Raw genomic sequence first — 6,913 nt, 5'->3', positions numbered from 1 at the left:
AAACTTTTGGTGGTCACAGTAATTTGTGTAGCCAGACAAAAAGGGGTACTAGGCCTTGCCGAGTGATAAAGTAGAGAGAGATAAAAGGCAGGATGCATCACATTTTGAATGCAATGCACCCTGCCAGTCACCGCAAGCATAACGGTGTTTAGCAATGCCACATGCTTGAAGACTATAACAAAGGACAGCTCTCCAGGTAAGAGATCTCCTTTGCAATAGAAAGACTTCTGGGTCTAGGACTCGGGAGTCCTTCCACGCATGTGTCCAATGACGTATGTGCCATGAGGTTGCTAGGAGGGATCCGATTGGATCCCTCTTGGGGAAATGCAGAAGAAGGTCACAGGCTTCTATTGGGAAACGCCATCTACAGTGTCTGCAGCCGGAGAAGGTGAAATGCTAGTGCAACAGGGGTTTAGGACGAACCCTGGTGCGGTCACATGTTCCAGATGGTGAATGTGGATTGGATAAGGCAGTCTGGGAGCAGAGGAACCTTGTGGGAAGAAGAAGGAGGCTGATGAAAGTGATTGGAGGTGCTGAAAATGCTGAGTGAGGAGCGGAGCGGGAGCTGAGTAATGCTGGGTGGTGAGATCAGTGCTGCATAGTAGAAGCAGCAGGTGCTACCGGAGAGCAGAGAACTGGGTGAGTGAGCATGAGACATTGCAGCTGGGGACCAGACATTGACAGACCTACTGAAATTTGTGGACGCTTCAACCATTTGTGCAGCAAGGAACCGCTGAGAAGGTCCAGCTAGTGAGTACATCTACCACAGAAGTTCTGAGTGAGTACACAGAGACTGTTACTGTTTTGAGCAACAAAGTGCCAAGCCCAAGTGTCCGTTTGTCACACGCTGTGCATTGTAAATGGAACAAGCAGTGTAAAGCAGCCCTTCAAAGCAACATTTTACAAACCAGCCCCTGCTTGAGTACAGCTATTTAGGCAAACACACTCTGTCCAAGAAAAGCTGAAAGACATATTTATTTATCTTTATGGTGAAAGAGACTAAGGGGTTTATTTACTAAGCCTTGAACGGAGATAATGTGGAAAGACATAAAGAACCAGCCAATCAGCCTTGTTACAGGCTGGGTTTGAAAAATGACCGTTAGGAGCTGGTTGGCAGGGGGTGTATTATGTTATTCCGGCGCTTGGGATCCCGACGCCCAGCATACCGGCGCCGGGATCCCGACTGCCGGCATGCAGGCAGCGAGGTGAGTGCAAAAGAGCCCCGCGCTATTTATTCTCCCAAGAGGGAGAATAGTTGACGGTATGCCGGCTGTTGGGATTCTGGCGTTGGTATGGTGAGCGCCGGGATCCTGACAGCCGGCATATCAAATGCCTCCAGTTGCTGGTACCTTATCTCTGTCACTTTATCTTCATCTAAGGCAGGGGTGACCAACCCGCGGCTCTCAACCCGCATGCGGCTCTTTTATCCGCCGCATGTGGCTCAGCCGGGTCCTGGCCACCGCTGCCCTGGCCCCCCCTTCCCCCCGTGCTCACTGCACTGCTGCTGTCACTCTGTGAAGGCAGGAGAGCACACCGTGCGCCTCTCCTGCCCCTCACTCTCCGGCGGCAGTCCGTGAGCCAATCAGAGCTCGCGGACCGGCAGCTAAGGCTGCCAGACCACAAGCTTTGATTGGCTCACGACTGGCGCCTAATTGAAGAGACACAGCCGCCGGAGAGTGAGGGGCAGAAGACGCGCATGCTGCGCTCTCCTCCCCTCACAGACAGCAGCAGTGCGGTGAGCAGCACGGGGGATGGGGGGGTCATGGGGGCATTGCTGGTACTGTGGGGACATGTATACCTGGCACTGGGGGCATTGCTGGCACTGTGGGGACATGTATACCTGGCACTGGGGTCATGGTTGGCACTGGGGAGACATGTATATCTGGCACTGTGGGGTCACTGGCATTGGGGGCATAGCTGGCACTGTGGGGACATATATATCTGACACTGTGGGGACATATATATCTGGCACTTGGGGGACATGTATATCTGGCACTTGAGGGACATGTATATCTGGCACTGTGGGGCATATCTGGCACTGTGGGGACATATATATCTGGCACTAGGAGCATAGCTGGCACTGTGGGGGCATATATATCTGGCACTGGGGGCATATCTGGCACGGGGGCATAGCTGGCACTGAGGGGAAATGTATATCTGGCACTGGGGGCAGAGCTGGCACTGTGTGGGGACATATATATCTGGCACTGGGTCAGAGCTGGCACTGTGTGGGGACATGTATATCTGGCACTGGGGGCAGAGCTGGCACTGTGTGGGGACATGTATATCTGGCACTAGGGACAGAGCTTGAACTGTGTGGGGACATGTATATCTGACACTGTGTGGGGACATATATATCTGGCACTGGGGCAGAGCTGGCACTGTGTGGGGACATGTATATCTGGCACTGGGGGCAGAGCTGGCACTGTGTGGGGACATGTATATCTGGCACTAGGGACAGAGCTGGCACTGTGTGGGGACATGTATATCTGACACTGTGTGGGGACATGTATATCTGGCACTGGGAGCAGAGCTGGCACTGTGGGGACACTGCATTGGGGGCATAGCTGGCACTTTGGGGACATATATATCTGGCACTGGGGGCAGAGCTGGCACTGGGGGGAAATGTATGTCTGGCACTGGGGGGACATGTATATCTGGCACTGTGAGGCATATATGTATCTGGCACTGTGGGGACATATGTGTATGTGGCACTGTGGGGACATATGTGTATGTGGCACTGTGGGGACATATGTGTATGTGGCACTGTGGGGACATATGTGTATGTGGCACTGTGGGGACATATGTTTCTGGCAGTGTGGAGGCACCCATTTTTTTGACTACAGATCTTTTCTGGCTCTTTGCCTCTGACTGGTTGGCCACCCCTGGTCTAAGGCTTAGTAAATAGACCCCTGAGTCATTTTGTGCAAGTGAAATTGAGTTACTTTACATAGAAAGGACTGAGTTTACTTACTAAACGAACCCTTATTAATAAGTAAGCTGTATTTGTTGAGAGGCACTAAAATACCTTGGCTAGTTTTATCCTCTTTGCATAGACTGAGTTCTAGTGACATTCTTGTTAGCCCAGGATTCATCATATTTACATGTGCCATCACCCCCCAAAACTGTGGCACTTCAGGATTTAGAGAGAGATCCAACATTATTTGCCCGTGAAGAGTGAAACATCCTTGTTAGGGAGAGTCAGGAATATAGAGACAACAATATTATTGTGTCATACTGGAATAAGATATTAGATTGATTGTCCTATTGAATTGTTTTTTGCATGCCATTAGCTAAAGTCAACTGTGATTTACCAATCTTCTTTGATGCCATTAATTCTTCTGATTATCTTATTTTTGCCAACAACTAATCATCCTCTTTAATCCAGAGTTCATTGCGGCTCAATAAATAGACATCCTATTTCATATCAACTTATCCTACCTCTCTGAGCAAGGTACTACACGCAAGCTACGGGGAAGAACATTTTAGAGAAAAGGTCTGTCACATAGCCACCCAACATCTGTGATACCTCTTCCAACCACTTAGACATACGCACCAACCTGAGGGTTTTACATAAAGATGGTGTTGCCCAACGCATCCAAGCCAAAGAATGTATTGCATTCCAGAGTTTGATGCATATGCGGTGCGTGTCCTTCAAAAACTGCATTTTCAGAGGTTTGACAGCAAAATACAGCTTCATTTATCCTGCCCAAAGTATCAACCAATCCACTCCCAACTGCCATGTTACAGGCTGTGTTTGAAAAATGACAGGATCAGATTGTTTGGGAGTTTATCTCTCTCTCCACTTTATCACTCTCCAAAGTTTAGTACATCTAACCATAACTGAGAAACAGACATAAATAAGAACCAACGATGTATGGAAATTTAAATTCAACAATTTATATTTCCTGATGATAGTGGTACTGTGGGCCCGATTCATGTTTGTATGGAGTTGCACAGCTGCAAGGGAGCAGCTATGCAATTTCATCTAATTAGAATTCGAATTGAGCAGGAGGCATCTGTAGGAGATAGCCACCTCCTGTTAGCATTAGCGAGGATTACCAGATGAATCCTGAGACCAAACAACATTCGTCCCATTGGACCCAAGTTGGAGGTGCGCCGCCACAGAAGTTCCGATGTGAGCACAGCATGGCCAAGCAGATTGTGGCTGTTTTTGTGGCCAAGAATAGTCATGTAGTTACCGCACCACTCGTGCAGCAGTGTACCATCACTGGGGACTGGTATGCCAATCAATGCCTGCTGCAAGTGCTATAAGCCATTTCCAGGTGCCGTCCAAGAACTTGCACTCGTGGGGGTAAATTTACTAAGATGGGATTTCTATTTAAGATGGGATGTTGCCCATAGCAACCAATTAGATTCCATGTATTATCTTCTAGAAGGTGTTAGATAAATCAGAAGTAGAAGCTGATTGGTTGCTATGGGCAATATCCCATCTTGAATAGAACTCCCATCTTAGTAAATTTGCCCCCTGGTGCCCTTTTCCATCACGACAATGCACCTACTACACAAGTCCATAAAAATTGTTGATTTTCCCACTCATGAATACATCCAGGAGCTTAGTCATCCACCAATCAGGGTAAGCTATTCATGTCCAGGCTAATGTGAGCTATGTGTCAGCTGCACTTCCATTTATCATCCACAAACGGATTGACTAGAAGACAAGTTTAATCGGAACCTGAAGCATATGAACAGAAAGGCAGTGGTGAAGGAGAATAAGAAATGTGGTTTAGCCCATTTGAGCTAGTGTATGGAAGACAAGCCCTGGACATTTAGTATATGCTAAAGGAGGGTTTGGAACAACAGGGGCCTATAGAACTAAACATGGTACAATTTGTTTCCCAACTGTATGAGAGGTTAGGGAAGATAAGCCCTTTGGTGTGCTAACACTTAGAAGAATCGCAGAGTTGACAGAAGAAAAAATTATACTACATTGATAACTTGGTCCCTGTGCTCATTGTCAGGGACCATATGAGGTGGTAGAGGCAAATGGCCATGTGACTTATGAGGTCAGACAGGTTGGGAGGAAGAAGTAAGGGCTAGGAAGAGATATTTCATGTAAATCAATTGAAACCATGGCATGATGAAGATTAAGTGCCAGGGTTGTTGAGTACAGTAGTAAAAAATCCTTGATTACCATTGAACCTACCTTGTCCACAGAGCAAAAGCGGCAGTTGGAGGAGATGGCACAGTGGAACAAGGATGTGTTCTCTTCCCTACCAGGGTGCATGGCTTTGATTGAACATGATATTGTCTTGCCTTTTGGGGTAGTAGTGAAACAAAAGTCCTACTGGATCCCTGAGGCTAGGTGAAGTACGGTTAGAAGGGAGGTGAAGAATATGGTCCCATGGTAATTGAGGAGCCTACCAGTGAGTTTTGTAGCCTAATTATGCTGATTACAAAACCCAATGGTAGCTTACAGTTCTGCAATGACTTTAGAAATGTAAACAGCATTACCCAGTTCGATGCCTAGCCGATGTTGTGGGTGGACTGGTGGAAAGTTTGGCTGGCCGAAAATATTTTACCACCCTTGATCTTACAAGGGGCTACTGGCAGATTTCCACAGCCAAGGAAAAGACAGGTTTTTCTACCTCTGAAGGCCTTTTTCAGTACAAGGTTCTACTCTTTGGTTTGCATGGAGCGCCGGCCACTTTCCAAAGGTACTGAAACCCCATACTGCCCATGCGTCTGTCTATCCTAGATAATACAGTTATATACTGGGAATCACATCTGCCTAAGAATGAACAGTACTGGCCTCATTGAGATCAGTAGGTTTCACGGTTAACCCTGCAAAACATACAGTGGCCTTAAGATAAGCTAAGTATTTGGGTTACATAGATAGGAAAGGTTGACGCAGTCAAAAATTGGTCAAAGCTTATGACCAAGTCACAATTGAGAACCTCCCAGGGCTTGCTATGTTACTATAGTCAGTTTATCAGTCATTTTGCCACTAGAGCAGCTCCATTAACAGACTTGCTAAACATAAATTCTGGCCCAATCAGCTGGAGTGGACCAGTCTTGCTGAAACAAGATGGGCAGATCTTTGTCTGGCTCTTTGTACTTCTCCAGTACTAGAGACCCAATTTTGCTTACAGATTCTTCCTCCAGATGTTGGCTTAGGCGCAGTCCTGTCCCAGAAAAGTGAGGGGTAGAACATCCCATATTGTACTTGAGCAGGAAGTTGTTGCAGAGGAAACATAATTAAATACACTACAGAAGAAAAGGAGTGACTGGCCATATAGTGGGCCATAAAGGCACTTCGGTATAATTTGCTGGGGAGATAATCACAGACCATGCTTCATTACAATAAATGCAGAGAAACTAAGAGATGAATTGTATTTTACCAGGTGGTTCCTGGGGCTACAACCTTTTTAGTTTGCAGTTGAGCATGGGCCTGGGATCCTACACACAAATTCAGATGCGCTGTCCTGGAAATTTGCGATCCTTGCGAGGTCTGCATTGCTTGACTTGTTTATACTAGTGGGAAGGATATGTGGCAGTAGCATGCATTTGGAGGATAAAAAAGTGTGCCTTACCTGCTTATTGATTTCAGTGTTTCTCCCTCACAGCCGTGCACAGATGAAGGCATGTGACTGATCAAAACAGTCACTTACTTATGAAGGCAGGGTGGATGTGTTGCTTGCCTGTCAGTCAGGGAGGGGAATGTGGAGAACTCTAAGGTAGAAAGGCTCTCTGAGCCATTGATCTGGATGAACAATGTGGAAAAACTGGCTGGTGACTACGGAGTAGATCTCTGTTAGCTAGTGACAGGGTCATGAACATTTACTGTCTGTGGTTATCCTGATGAAATAAAACTGTAGTGGAGCAGTCCAGAGTCAGTGTGTGCTTCCACTACACAGCTTATTTGTCACAACACATTACAGTATTAATTAAT

At 46.9% G+C, this 6,913-nt stretch overlaps 1 protein-coding gene across 1 annotated transcript in view; it reads left to right on the top strand.

Annotated features, from left to right (window-relative positions):
* RECK (reversion inducing cysteine rich protein with kazal motifs) overlaps positions 1-6,913 on the top strand; it is a 424,990-nt gene that overhangs the window by 40,047 nt on the left and 378,030 nt on the right. The gene's annotated exons all lie outside the window — the stretch shown is intronic.

Source organism: Pseudophryne corroboree, chromosome 5, assembly GCF_028390025.1.
Source record: "Pseudophryne corroboree isolate aPseCor3 chromosome 5, aPseCor3.hap2, whole genome shotgun sequence".
In the NCBI taxonomy this organism is placed as follows: Eukaryota; Metazoa; Chordata; class Amphibia; order Anura; family Myobatrachidae; genus Pseudophryne; species Pseudophryne corroboree.
Note: the sequence above shows the minus strand (reverse complement) of the source record. Positions and strands in the feature narration are given on the sequence as shown.